We start from the raw sequence: 13,212 nt of genomic DNA, 5'->3' as shown, positions 1-13,212 counted from the left end.
CAGCGCCAAGACGAGACCCAGCTGGACCGGGCATCTTACACCACTAGTTAAAGAATTAATTCTCTTGCCTGATAAGCCATGTCATTCAGGCCTAATGTCTGGTTCTAAGCCCTGACTTTCAAGCTGCCCCATCTTTGGGGCAGCTTCCCATCACCTAGCCTGTGCTGTGAGACTTACGAGTTTCCCATTATGCCCACGAGGGGTTTTCTGTGGATGCGTGTGGGTACAACCCAACATGAGCTAAAATCGACAGGACTTGGTTCCAGATTTGTGGGAGCAGAGATGGTGGTGAGAGGGGAGAGTGTCAAAGAGCTCCAGCTGGAGTTGCTGCTGGTTACTCCCTGAGTGGAGAGACTGTTTTCTTCATGCCAAGTTTGAGGGGCCTCTGGGACAGCAGAGAGGTGTCAAAGTCTGGAACTCAGAGGAGGGTTTGGGGCTAAGGATATAGATTTCTGAGCTGAAGATGGCACCATGAGCTTGACAGCTTCCCAATATGTAAAAAATTTTCTCTTAAAGGGTGTGTCTGTGATGAATAAATATGAATGAATACACTACACCAATATTTCCTTAATGTGGATGGACCTAGAGATTATCATACTAACAAGTCAGCATGAGGAAGACAAATATACAATATTTATATGTACAGTCTAAAATATACAGGTGAAATATACAGACTCACAGACATAGAAAACAAACTGACAGTCACCAAGTGGGAAAAGGGATGGGGACAGTATAAATTAGGAGTCTGGGATTTGCAGATACAAATTACTATACATAAGGTAGATTTTTAAAAAAACAACAACAAAAAAACAAGGTCCTACTGTAAAAAAATTTTTTCCTTGCTATTTACTAAGGGCAGATATATCCCCACTGACCTTCAGGTTCTCCCAACCTCCTTTGTCATCCTGTCACAAGATGATTCCCATCTTCCCAGCTTACAGCTAAGCTTTCTACTTTTCTGCCCCATTTGCCTGGTCCAGCTGCTCAAAACAGGCAGGACCCCACATTGCAGGACCAACCCCGGGCCTGCTCCTGGGGAAGAAGCACCGTGGCTCAGGATTTCACCCTCCACCTTCTTGCACGACAGACCAGCAGAAGCAAATGTGGCTCGAATGAAGCTAAACTACCTCACAGCTGAGTAAATGAAGCCTCACAATCAAAACCCGACTGGTAGAGGAAGGGAGCCTTCAGGGAAAAGTGATTAGCGCCATTTACCTCTTGATATTTCTCTGCGAATGGTGGAAACTTCAGAGCTGCTCTCGTTCCTTGGTGGTTACATATAATTAGGTCATTTGTGTAGAGATGGACGGAGGTGAATCCTGGAGTCCCCTTGAAAAAGTTCGGACAGGGGCCAAGTTTCAGGCCCCGGCCTCCCACGGGGGCCACGCTGCACAGGAAACAACAACCGTCAGCTGCTCTGAATCCATTTCTCTTTAAAGGGTTTCTGTTATCTTGGAGGCCTCCCTAATGTTTTTCAGTGTGCTTCCCACTATTTCTGTTGTTCTCATCTAAACTCTTTAACTCTTCTCTTTATTAGTATGGATACATTTTCCTATAAGCATAATTAAAATATAACGTAGTAATAATAGCTGTCTATTAAGTGCATATTATTTACCAGAGACTGTTAAAGGCATTTACAACACACAATTTAGTATTTTCACAAAAATCCTGGAAGGTGCTTAACACAACAGAACTGAAGTTCAAATAGGCTAATTTTTGCCAGGACAAACCAGCCAGTAGAAGGGCCGTGTTCCATCCCAGATCTCTCAGCCTGCGGACCTGTTCACCCTGCTACTTTTTCCAGGCTTCTTAGACAGGAAGCCTGCAGCCACCATACCATCTTATTCTCAGCTTCTCACCTGAGGTTATCAAAGGAGTTTCCATGCTGAAATTAAAGACTATAATACTTCATATTTTTTTGTAAAAAAAAAAATGTATTTTTTAGGGAGAGGCTTTTTATAAAAATGAAAAGCCAAGATTTGATACTGACCTTTAACATAATCCATCAGCTAATATGAAAATATAGAGTCCTAGATACATGATGTCCCAAACTGGTTTCTAATCTCTGTTGTCCACCTCCACCTCTCTTAGCTCAAAGCACCAACCTGAAAAAGGAGGCCGAGTCTTTGTCCTTGGACATGACTTCGAGGTCAGACAGATGCAGCTCTGAACGTGGGCTCTGACCATGTGATCCTCACCAAGTCCTTACACCTTTCAAAGCTGCCGTGTCCTTACCTGAATTCTAGGGCCTTTCCAAAGGCATAGTTGGCACGAAGTACAAGTTTGTTCCCATCCCCTTTTCCCTTTGGTTGCTGCATTGAATCCTTAATGATTCTGGAGTCTTGGCAACCACAGTTCTTGTAAAGAGCCAGAGAGTTGGTACCAGCAGGACCTGAAGGACAGGCACCAAGGCCCCTCCTGCTCACAGCAGAAATGTCTGCAGGCCTGGGGCCCAGTGCCCAGGCTGCGGTCTCTCTCAACCTCTTTGGCTGAGGCAGAGACAGAAGCCCATCTTGACTTCCACACATGGCCCCAGAAAGCTGGAGGCGGGGAAAAAGGAGGCTGTAGGTGCCTCTCCTGGGAGGTTGCTGTGAGTAGAAAATGCCAGCATCAGGTTAAATGAGGCTCTCCAGGAGGTGAAGAGATGACCGTCTTCAGCTGTGGTTGTTTTGAATACCTTGTGTTGAGCTCCCCACGGGGGCCACGTGAGAGCCGGGAGCAGGTGTGCTGGATACGCGTGGATGGAGAGAAGTTCCTCTAGATCCCAGAGAGTGAGGGTGGAAGGGGAGTTCTCAAACACTAAGGAGATGTGCATTCCTAATGCAGTTTGATTATTCAAGAATGCTAGGACCCTGGGCAGCTCACATCTCCAAGGGGAGCCCCAGTTTTATCTGTAAAAGGAGGTGCAACCAGATGAGGGATATGCCAGTTCTGGTAATTCCTGGCGTGTGGGCTTCTTAAGGGCTGCCGTGATGTCTTCTTGCTCCACGTGTGACTCGTGGTCCAAGCAACTCATGACACTTTGTTTTGTTTTTGCTTGAGGATTTGATTTGGGGGGGTTAGGTAAAGTCTCACCTGTTGTCTTTCTATCCAGAGTTCCCCCATCCTTGGACCGTCCTTCACAAATGCTGTGTCGTCTGTGTGACGTTGGAATAGTATTACCACAATAATGACTTGGATCACCACGCAGTCTGTGTTTCAGGTGTATCATTTAAAGTTTTCTCAAAAGTTGTCTTCAAAACAGTCAGCTTGCTGACATAATCCCTTCCAGACCTTTCCAGAATGGTGTGGATTGTGGTTTTTCCTTTGGAGGGGACAGAACTGTAGAATTTTAGAGTAGGTAGGTAAATTTCACCAGAATCACCTGGAGGCCCCTATTAAAAACCAGCTCGGGGGCAGGCGCAGCGTTCTGCCTGCCCAAAAGTCTTGCAAGTTCCGGCCTCTTATTGGTACCTTTTGATGCTGTCCCAGGTTCTGCCCCCAGACCTCAAAGCCCTTGATGACCAGTATGTGAAGGATGCCTGGAGAAGGAAATGGCAACCCACTCCAGTATTCTTGTCTGGAGAATGCCAGGGGCAGAGAAGCCTGGCAGGCTACAGTCCATGGGGTCACAGAGTTGGACACGACCAAGTAACTAAAACACACACACATACACACACACAATGGGGCTTCCCCGGTGGCTTAGTGGTTTAAAAAAATCTGCCTGCAATGCAGGAGCCTCAGGAGGCTCTGGTTGGATCCCTGGGTCTGGAAGTTCCCTTGGAGGAGGGGATGGCAACTCACTCTAGTATTCTTGCCTGGAAAATCCCACGGACAGAGGAGTCTGGTGGTCTACAGTCCATGGGGTCACAAAAAGTTAGACATGACTGAAGCAACTTAGCACACACACACGTGAAGGACAAATTTAGGAAACATAGGACCATTGGTTATAAGGAGGCCAAGCAATTCTTGCAGGAGTGCTATAACAACAAGCTAATGAAAGCAGACAAAATGCAAGTATAAAAGCATGTTTAGAATCTCCCTACCAGAAGAAAAACTTAATGCCGTTTGTGGTGAACAGATTGGCAAGTTGCAGGAGCTGATGCAAGAAGACACTAAACCCAATGGGCAATTTAGTACTAATGAGTCTAGGAAACCAAATTTTTAGTCTATACAATAAAGTTTAACAAAGGGAGGGGGTAACAACTCACCAGACCCCATCTCAGAATTTGATTCTGTATAGCTAGGGTAGAGGCCAAATACTGCAGTTCTAAGTTCCCAGATAATGTTGATGCTGCTATTAAGGGTACCATTCTTTGAAGTCCCCTTAACTAGTCCAACCCCCTTATTAGCAGGTGAGAAGGGTGTGGCTGAGAAAATTGAACCCAAGAAAAACTAGAACCCAAGTATCCTTGTCCATAGTCCGATGGCTTTCAGTTAAAAAAGCAGCTTTTTTTTTTTTTTGCTCTAGATCAATAGCTACCAAACTTTTAATGAGTTGATTAGGGAGTCAGTTAAAATCTGGCTCCAGTAACTCAATACATCCAGAAGAGTTAGTCTTAACCTTGGCTGCACATTGGAGTCAGAAATTCTGAAGTAATTTATGTGAGCATCAGGATTCTTAAAAGCTCCCCAAGTAACTCAAAAGAGGTAATAAATTTGAGAAGTTTTGGTCTGGAGGAAGGTCAGAAAGCTTCACTAGTTCAGACATCCCAGGTAATTTGGTTGTAGCTGCAGGCTGGTCTGTACTTCGCAGGCAAAGGTTTTCCTGATCTTCCTTCCTGCTTTAGGAAACAAAAAAACACTGAAGTGTTAATGTGAGGTTTGAAGAGTGAATACCAGAAGCATAGATGGGTCTATTTTCCTATGTATAAAACAATATTTATTTTCGGAACATTTAGTCTCTTTTTATTAAGACATAATTAACCTAGAACAGTATATTAATTTCAAGTGTACAACCTAATGGTTTGATATTTGTATATATTGTGAAATGATCATCAAAATATGTCTGATTAACATCCATCACCACACAGTTACAAATTATTTTTCTTGTGATGAGAACTTTTAAGATTTATTCCCTTGCTGCTGCTGCTGCTGAGTCGCTTCAGTTGTGTCCGACTCTGTGCCACCCCATAGACGGCAGCCCACCAGGCTCCTCCGTCCCTGGGATTCTCCAGGCAAGAACACTGGAGTGGTTGCCATTTCCTTCTCCAATGCATGAAAGTGAAGTCAAAGTGAAGTCGCTCAGTCGTGTCCGACTCTTAGCGACCCCATGGACTGTAGCCCACCAGGCTCCTCCGTCCATGGGATTCCAGGTAAGAATACTGGAGTGGGGTGCCATGGCCTTCTCCGATTTACTCCCTTAGCAACTTTCAAATATGTAAAACACTGTTTTACTAGAGACACCACGTTGTTTTTTACATCCCCAGGGCTCATTTGTAGCTGGAAGTTTGTACCTTTGGACCACTGTTGGTGTGTGATTTTGATCCTTCCAACTCCCTTACTTTCTTTGGCTCCCTGTGGCTTCCTATGTATCAGAGTTAGAAAGAAGCTTTCTACCTGGTTTTGGTGTTTGGGAGAAAAAAAATTAATTAGAAGCAGAATCCTGAAGTGTCTTTTCTAGCTCCAAGTCTGTTTGTGTGACCTGGGCAGTTAACGTCAGCTCCCTAAGTACAATCGTACATTTCTTTGTAATGCAGAAATAGTTGTATCTGCCATCTTTACCTTAGAAAGGTTTTGTGAGAACCAGATTTCAAAGCTCATATAAACTATAAAACACTATAAAAGTGAAAGCTATTATTAAATTAACCAGTGACACACAAATGGAAGTTTAAAGTGAAAGAAATATCTCTTCACTAAACTATGCCTGGGAATTCTGTTGGAGCTTGTATCTAATTTGTCCTTGCTCTTAGCCTCCAATATTCAAACCCCAAATCAAGAAGACCTGGGTATGATAATGTGAGCACTTCAACAAAATATGGTTTCTTCTCAGATATTGGGAGCATAGACAGACTTAGTAAGATGTCTAAAAAACAAAAAAAAACAAAAAACTACCCACCAAAGAGTTAGGTAATAAAATACCAAACAAAAAATTTAAAAGTCTTTTATTTCTTACAGCTTCAAAGATAGAGGAGACTTTCTGGGGGTAATAATGCAACATGAGTATTTAATTCTCTAGTGTTTACCGTTTTGAAGTTTCTTATTACAAGAAAACTTAGATAAAATACTTTGAAACAAGTTAGCATTATCAGTATCCCTTCAGCATCATGAACTCCACAATGACAGTCTCTCTCTTATTCATAAGAGCCTATAAAGCCATTACTTATAAGTATACATTTTTCTAGGCAGAAATTTTCCTAGATACATTTATCAATCATGATCAGAAATTCAAATATGTAGTAGCTGAGGTGATGCAAAGTGAGTGAAGAGTGCCCTCTGGCGGTGTCATGCATAACTGAACTGTATCAAGGTTGTTTAGTCGCTAAATCCTCTCCGACTTTAAGACCCCATGGACTGTAGCACGCCAGGCTTCTCCTGTCGGAGGGATTTCTCAGGCAAGAATGCTGGAGTGGGTTGCCCTTTCTTTCCCCAGGACCCAAGGATCATACTTGGTCTTTAATTGAAGAATTACCATACTACTTTTCTACAGTATCTTAAAAATCACTTTCATCTTTTTTTCTTTGAATAGTTTTATTTTGGCTGTGCTGGATCTTTGTTGCTGCGCTGACTTTTCCCTAGTTGCAGGGGGCGGGAGCTACTCTATTTGAGATGCACGGGCTTCTCATTGCAGTGGCTTCTCTTGTTACAGAGCATGGGCTCTAGGGCGGGGCGGGGCGGGGGTGGGGGCTTCAATAGCTGTGGCACATGGGCTCAATAGCTGGGGCTCGGGGGCTCTAGAGCACAGGTTCAATAGTTGGGGCGCACAGGCTTAGTTGCTGTGCATGTGGGATGTGGGAGCTTCCCACTGTGGAATGTGGGAGCTTCCTGGACCAGGGATTGAAGCCCTGTCTCCTGCATTGGCAGGCAGATTCTTTAGCACTGAACCACCAGGGAAAACCCAAAATCGGAATTTCATCTTAATCAGAGAGAATTTTTACATCTCCAAAGGCCCATTATACAATGGACTGTATTAGAACACACCTTTTAATTGTTGTGTTATTTAGGTTATCTTTTACAGAAGTCCTAAAGAAAATTCTAATTGAGACAGTGTTCCATTAAGAAATAATTTTTAATTAAAAAGAAGCACTGTAGGTTGTTAATATGGCACCTCCAAATGGAATCTCTTAAATAATCTGACCCTGGTCCAGAGTTTTTTTCTATTGCTTATTTTAGTTTGGTTTGGGGTTGGGTTAGGAATTGTGTTGGAACATTTAGACATTGTCCCAGGGTTTTTAACAGGACTTGTTGAATCTTTTCTGGCAGGATTGGGAATACCATCTGGGATAATCCATGTGATCTAGGCAAAGACAGAATATTGGGCCAAATGACATTCTCGGGTCTCTTCCAACCCGTTTTGTTCTATGTTAAGCTTTCCTTGGCAATCTGATACATTTCTGTTATTGCTGAGCAGTATTTCCAAGTAGAAGGAAAATACAAACCTAAGGAAATAGAATGAGCTCGGCCACGTCTCCAGCATGGTTCTGCAATGGCTGCTCATACTTCAACCCCTCTTCTGTATTTTTTCCAATTTTTTACCATGAGAAAGTTTATTGTGGTTGTAATGAGATTCCATTATTTTTGTTTTAAATGGATTACCTTGAATGAGTGGCAGAAGCAAGTTTAACACAGGACCAGCAAACTAATATCTGGACTAGCTAATGAAAATTATTTGTTCAGAATTAATTCCTTGAAGAAAGAATTTGAAGAGCCCATGTGAAGACTACTGTTGTGGCTTGACTACATGAAAGGACAATCTAAATGAAAGACGTGATTATAAATAGGACTTGAAATATCTGCCACAAATACTTGAGGCCACATTCCTACAGGAAAATGTGGAAAATAGTAAGAAAGGATCACATGTCAATAATACACATATCTGAACTAAGTCAAATGCAAATATGGTTTGCGTCTTAAATTTGAAATTGTCTTTCACTATACCTTAATTTTGCAATATTGCCACTGCTATAATACTTAGGTGTGAGTTCAGTTTTCCTGACAAAAGAACAGAATGAACCATGGGGGTGTAAGCAAAACACCCAAGGTTGGAATTGGTACTTTAAAAAATTTTTACAAACTGGAGCAGGCAGCTCTAGATATTAGGAGGCTCAGAAATTAACTAACAATTGAGGCCTTTGACCTTGAAAACAATAATTCATATCTTCAAGAAACTTCATTAATTTTAGAAACAAAGTACGCATGCATGTATCCTAAAGTCAGGGAGCTTTTAAAGTGGAAATTCTGTGCTAAGAAACATGCCTGATATGCAGCCTCAGAAACATTTATCATTTTTCAGGGTACCTAAGACACTTCAGAAAGTGTGTATGTGTGTGTGAGAGAGAGAGAGAGACAAAGAGAGGATTAGACAGAGTAACATAGGATGATTTCTATACTGAAGAAGGCCGAAATGACATTTGGATAACAGTAAAGCCTTTTCCTTTAAATTTCAATTGTTTCTAGAAAGCAAAACAAAGAATTCATAGGAGTTTTTGAGGGGAAAGAAATCAATTTCATGAAAATAACAAGAAAACAGGAGCAGGATTTAGCCACAAAATGGTAGACTGACAAACAAGCTTTTTTTTTTTTTTTTTTTAATTTAGTAGCCTGGCAAGCAAAAGTTTCATATAAAGGCTCTTACAAAAAGCTTATTCAAGAGGTGGCTCAAATGCAGTGCTCTGTGGACACAGAGGACAGCCTAGGATTCTGGGGCTTCCTCTTATCCTGAATCCTGTACTCCGTAGGGTGGTTGCTGTTCAGTTGCTCAGTCCTATCTGACTCTTTTGTGACCCTGTGGACTGCAGCACGCCAGGCTTCCCTATCCTTCACCATCACTCGGAGTTTGCTCAAACTCATGTTCACTGAGTTGGTGATGCCATCCAACCATCTCATCCTCTATCATCCCCTTCTCCTCCTGCTTTCAATCTTTCCCACCATCAGAGTCTTTTCCAATGAGTCAGCTTTTCACATCAGGTGGCCAAAGTATTTGATCTTCAATTTTAGCATCAGTCCTTCCAATGAATATTCTGGACTGATTTCCTTTAGGACTGATTGGTTTGATCTCCTTGCAGCCCAAGAGACTCTCAAAAGTTTTCTCCAGCACCACAGTTCAAAGGCATCAATTCTTCTTTGTCCCATGACCCTTATTCCTAGGGTTCGCCCTGCTGGGATCCAGACAAAAAGCTCAGGTGTTTACCAAGGCCCATCTCACTCTCTGAGACTTCAGATTCTGTCTCTCTCCAGCAAAGATGGCTGAGAAAACATCCGGTAATTCCCTCAGCCTCCCAGCCAGTGGCTGCACCAGGACAGGACAAGGATGCTGCCTCGGGCCAGGAAGCTGCCTGAGAGTGAGCACCTCCTGAAGTTTTACACCCCAGACATCTCTCTGGCCACATCCTAGTTGTGACTCTGCCCTCAACTGCTGTTTTCTGCTGGGTCTGCAGACTGTTGATGACTTGGAAGGAATCTGTATGAAGATTTTGGGGCTCCCTTCTTCATGATCCCTCCTCTGGGATTTAGCCTTCCATTTTCCGTTGCTCCGGTAGCCCTGCCTTTGTTTCCTCGGCTCAGTGAGACTGCCACCCCACGTGTCACCTCCAAGACCTGGGAAGTGACCACGGGGGAAAAGCCTGGGGCAGACGCGCTCACCACTCCTGCTTTTCCCTTTGCAAACTTGGACACCCCTCACGTTCCCGGTTCCATCAGTGGCCCTCCCCTACATTCAAAATGTTGCTTTTTAAAACGCTTTGTTTGGGACTTCCCCAGAGTTTCAGAGGCTAAGACTCTGCCCTCCCGATGCAGGGGGCCAGGGTTTGATCTCTGGTCAGGGAACTAGATCCCGCATCTAACACTCAGTGACCCAATAAATAAATACTTAAAAAAATACTTCATTCCACCAAATCCATCTCTTTACTGGTTGATTAAACATGCACTGCTTCGACTGGATTCCGACTTTTTCTTTATGCTATTTCTTCTGTCCCGGATTCTTTCTTCACCCTCCCAAACCAAGCCCATCTTCCTGCCCCACTGAATCTCACCTCCTCAAACCACACCTGCACTTATCAAAAATGTTGATTTTGAACAATTTTTACTGATATGACAAACATTATAAGATGTTAAGGGAAAAGTATAAAGTTGCAAACCATACACAATCTAATTTTATATTAAAATACCTGTATGCAATTTTTGAAAAAAAGACAATGAAGAATGTTAATGGTTATTTATAGGTGATAAGATTATGTGTTTAAAAGGTTGTCCATATTTGAAATAAATAAAATTTAAATTTAGAATACAATGCAGGTGATGGGATTGTATACCATTTTCTTTCAAAGTTCCCCATATTTTCTGCAGTAAAGTACAGCACTAGTTTTATAACAAGAAGCTACTATTTTAAATAATAATCAATGAAAGTAAACATGTTGAAATGTTTACTTAATAAGCGTCTCATGAGCATTCATGATCAAGCCCTTCACATCACTCACTGTTGCACAAGAAGGTGAATATATAACACACTGCTCAACTGTACACTTAAAAATGGTTAAGATGGCAAATGATATTATGTTTTTTGCCTTTTACCATAATTAAAAGGTAAAAAAGAGTCCAGAAGACCACAGAGGGGAAAAAGTGAATCATCCACGTATAGACTGGAAATGAAAATCTGTGTGAGAGTGAGGCTGGTCAATTTATAGAACTCAGCAGTTTTTTCAAGTTGGTTGTAGAGTATATCAAATCTACACTCATAGCTTAGATATTTGGTACCAGTGTCACATGTCCTTGACTGTTCTTTTCAAATACTTAAATCCTTGGGAAAAAATTGCAGGAAAATTCAACACTTTTGCTCCAGCCTACTTTTCCTGGCCCCAGAAAGTATGTCTTGATTACCAAGCTTGCACAGTCCATGCTGGTTGACACAGGATGATTCCTAATGAGGACAGGACCCACCTTTTCTCCTTCATTCAGGTGGAGTTTATTCGCCATCTGTACCGTCACAGCTAAATTTTATATTTATAATCACTGCGACTTGAGGATATGTTGCTGCTGCTGCTGCATCAGTTCAGTTGTGTCCGACTCTATGCAACCCCATAGACGGCAGCCCACCAGGCTCCCCCGTCCCTGGAATTCTCCAGGCAAGAATACTGGAGTGGGTTGCCATTTCTTTCTCCAATGCATGCAAGTGAAACGTGAAAGTGAAGTTGCTCAGTCGTGTCCGACTCTTCGAGACCCCACGGACTGCAGCCTACCAGGCTCCTCCGTCCATGGGATTTTCCAGGCAAGAATACTGGAGTGGGTTGCCATTGCCAGAGGATATGTTAAAACTATGTAACTGATACTCATTTTGGTGTAAATACTAAGTAGCCTTTTTACCCACTCATTAAATTTAGCCATCACACAAATCATGAAAACTCTCCAACACTCATCATAAATGCCAACGTTATATGTTTTATTTTTAATCAAGTAATTTCTTTAAACCTCAAAATATCCATAATTGACAGAATAAGACACTAGGCATGAGATGATAATATAAAATCCACGGTCTGCAGAAAGGCAAACAGTACTTGTAGTCCATCGAGATGACTGTACCCAAGTAAACGCCATTCCGACCATCTATTCCTTTTTTGTCCTTTAAAAACATACAGTTCAAGTGTTTTTTATTTTCACTTGTAAACAACATGAGCCAAAATGGACAATGAGGTCATCTAAAGACTACACAGGATAATTGTAAAACACTAGATAAAACACCATATTAAGGTCATATAGAAATCAGTGTTCACTTTGGTCTCTATTGTGGTTAAGGTTAATACCAAAAAAGCAATACATACTAATTAAAGCCAGCTGGTGGTGGGTGCCAGTGGTTGGTAGCTGTAAGTAATTCAAGAGGTAGTCAACACCATCGTTTTCAAGCTGGTTAACTCTCACACATGTGAAGCCACAGATATATTCAATGTTGCGATAGATTCTCAGTGTACAGTACTTGACCATAACTTTGCCGCTTTGCTCCAAACAGACAATTTAACAATGATTCAGAGGTCAACCTCTCACTCTAACTGAACTATGACACAGATCACACAACCACCACATCTGAAAGAGGCTGTTGACAGCGATGTAAGACAGAATTTGATGCTTGTAACAAGTTGTTCTTCCCTAAAACAAATAAATCTCATTAAGACATCTAGAAAATTAAAATTCGTGCAGCCACACGTGTACACACTTTCCCAAATTTTATAACCAAAGGGGAAATACACATATATATTTTATGATAAACATTTCTTAGAGAAAACAGATAAATTAATTTAAATTATCTTTAAGACTTAATGAGATTTTCCTTGTCCTGTATAACTCATCTTACAGTGAAAGTTACAAAGTCTATTAACACTTATGGGCTCCTATTCACAAACTACATACAACTAGCAGTAACTTGGGGCCACATTGGTGCAAAATAAAACTGGGCCAAAAAAAATACATCGGCAATAGAAACACCTTTATATTTATTTGTAGATGGACCAATGCTAATAACATGATGTTTCTTGATCTTTTCCCATACATTGCACGCCAAATTTTCCAAGTTATAAGCAGGTAAAAATCTTTCTAAATCTTTCAACTGTAAAAATACATCCAAAGGCTTCGAGTAAAGACGAAAAATGCAAGTATAAAAATGTTTCTACTATAACCTGCCACGTAGCAATGAATAGCTCACAGGGCTAGAGACCGGTGGTGCATCTTTTCCTAGGAATTACATTTGTGTTGACGTGGGTGGGGAGAGGTCAAAGGGGAACTATTTCACAGACCTCCTGCCCAACCCATTAGCAACTCCAGTAAACTGATGCTTCACACAGATCCTACCCCTCAGTAGCCAGAAAGGGCATTGCACGTCCACTGTATGTTCACTCCTTGGCAGCCAGTGCTGTTAATTATGTGCCTGGACAACAATGCTGCAATCACTCGGCCTCAGGGCAGCACAGACATAAACGAAGGAGATTGGCATCTTTGATACTTTCGCCCAGCACACATACACTCATACAAACAACCTCACTTCCTGACGTCTTCCCACTACGGACCTCTGGGCAAAGCAGCTATTTCGAA

Source organism: Cervus canadensis, chromosome 20 (assembly GCF_019320065.1).
Source record: "Cervus canadensis isolate Bull #8, Minnesota chromosome 20, ASM1932006v1, whole genome shotgun sequence".
Classification (NCBI taxonomy): domain Eukaryota; kingdom Metazoa; phylum Chordata; class Mammalia; order Artiodactyla; family Cervidae; genus Cervus; species Cervus canadensis.
This window is presented reverse-complemented; position numbering follows the sequence as displayed.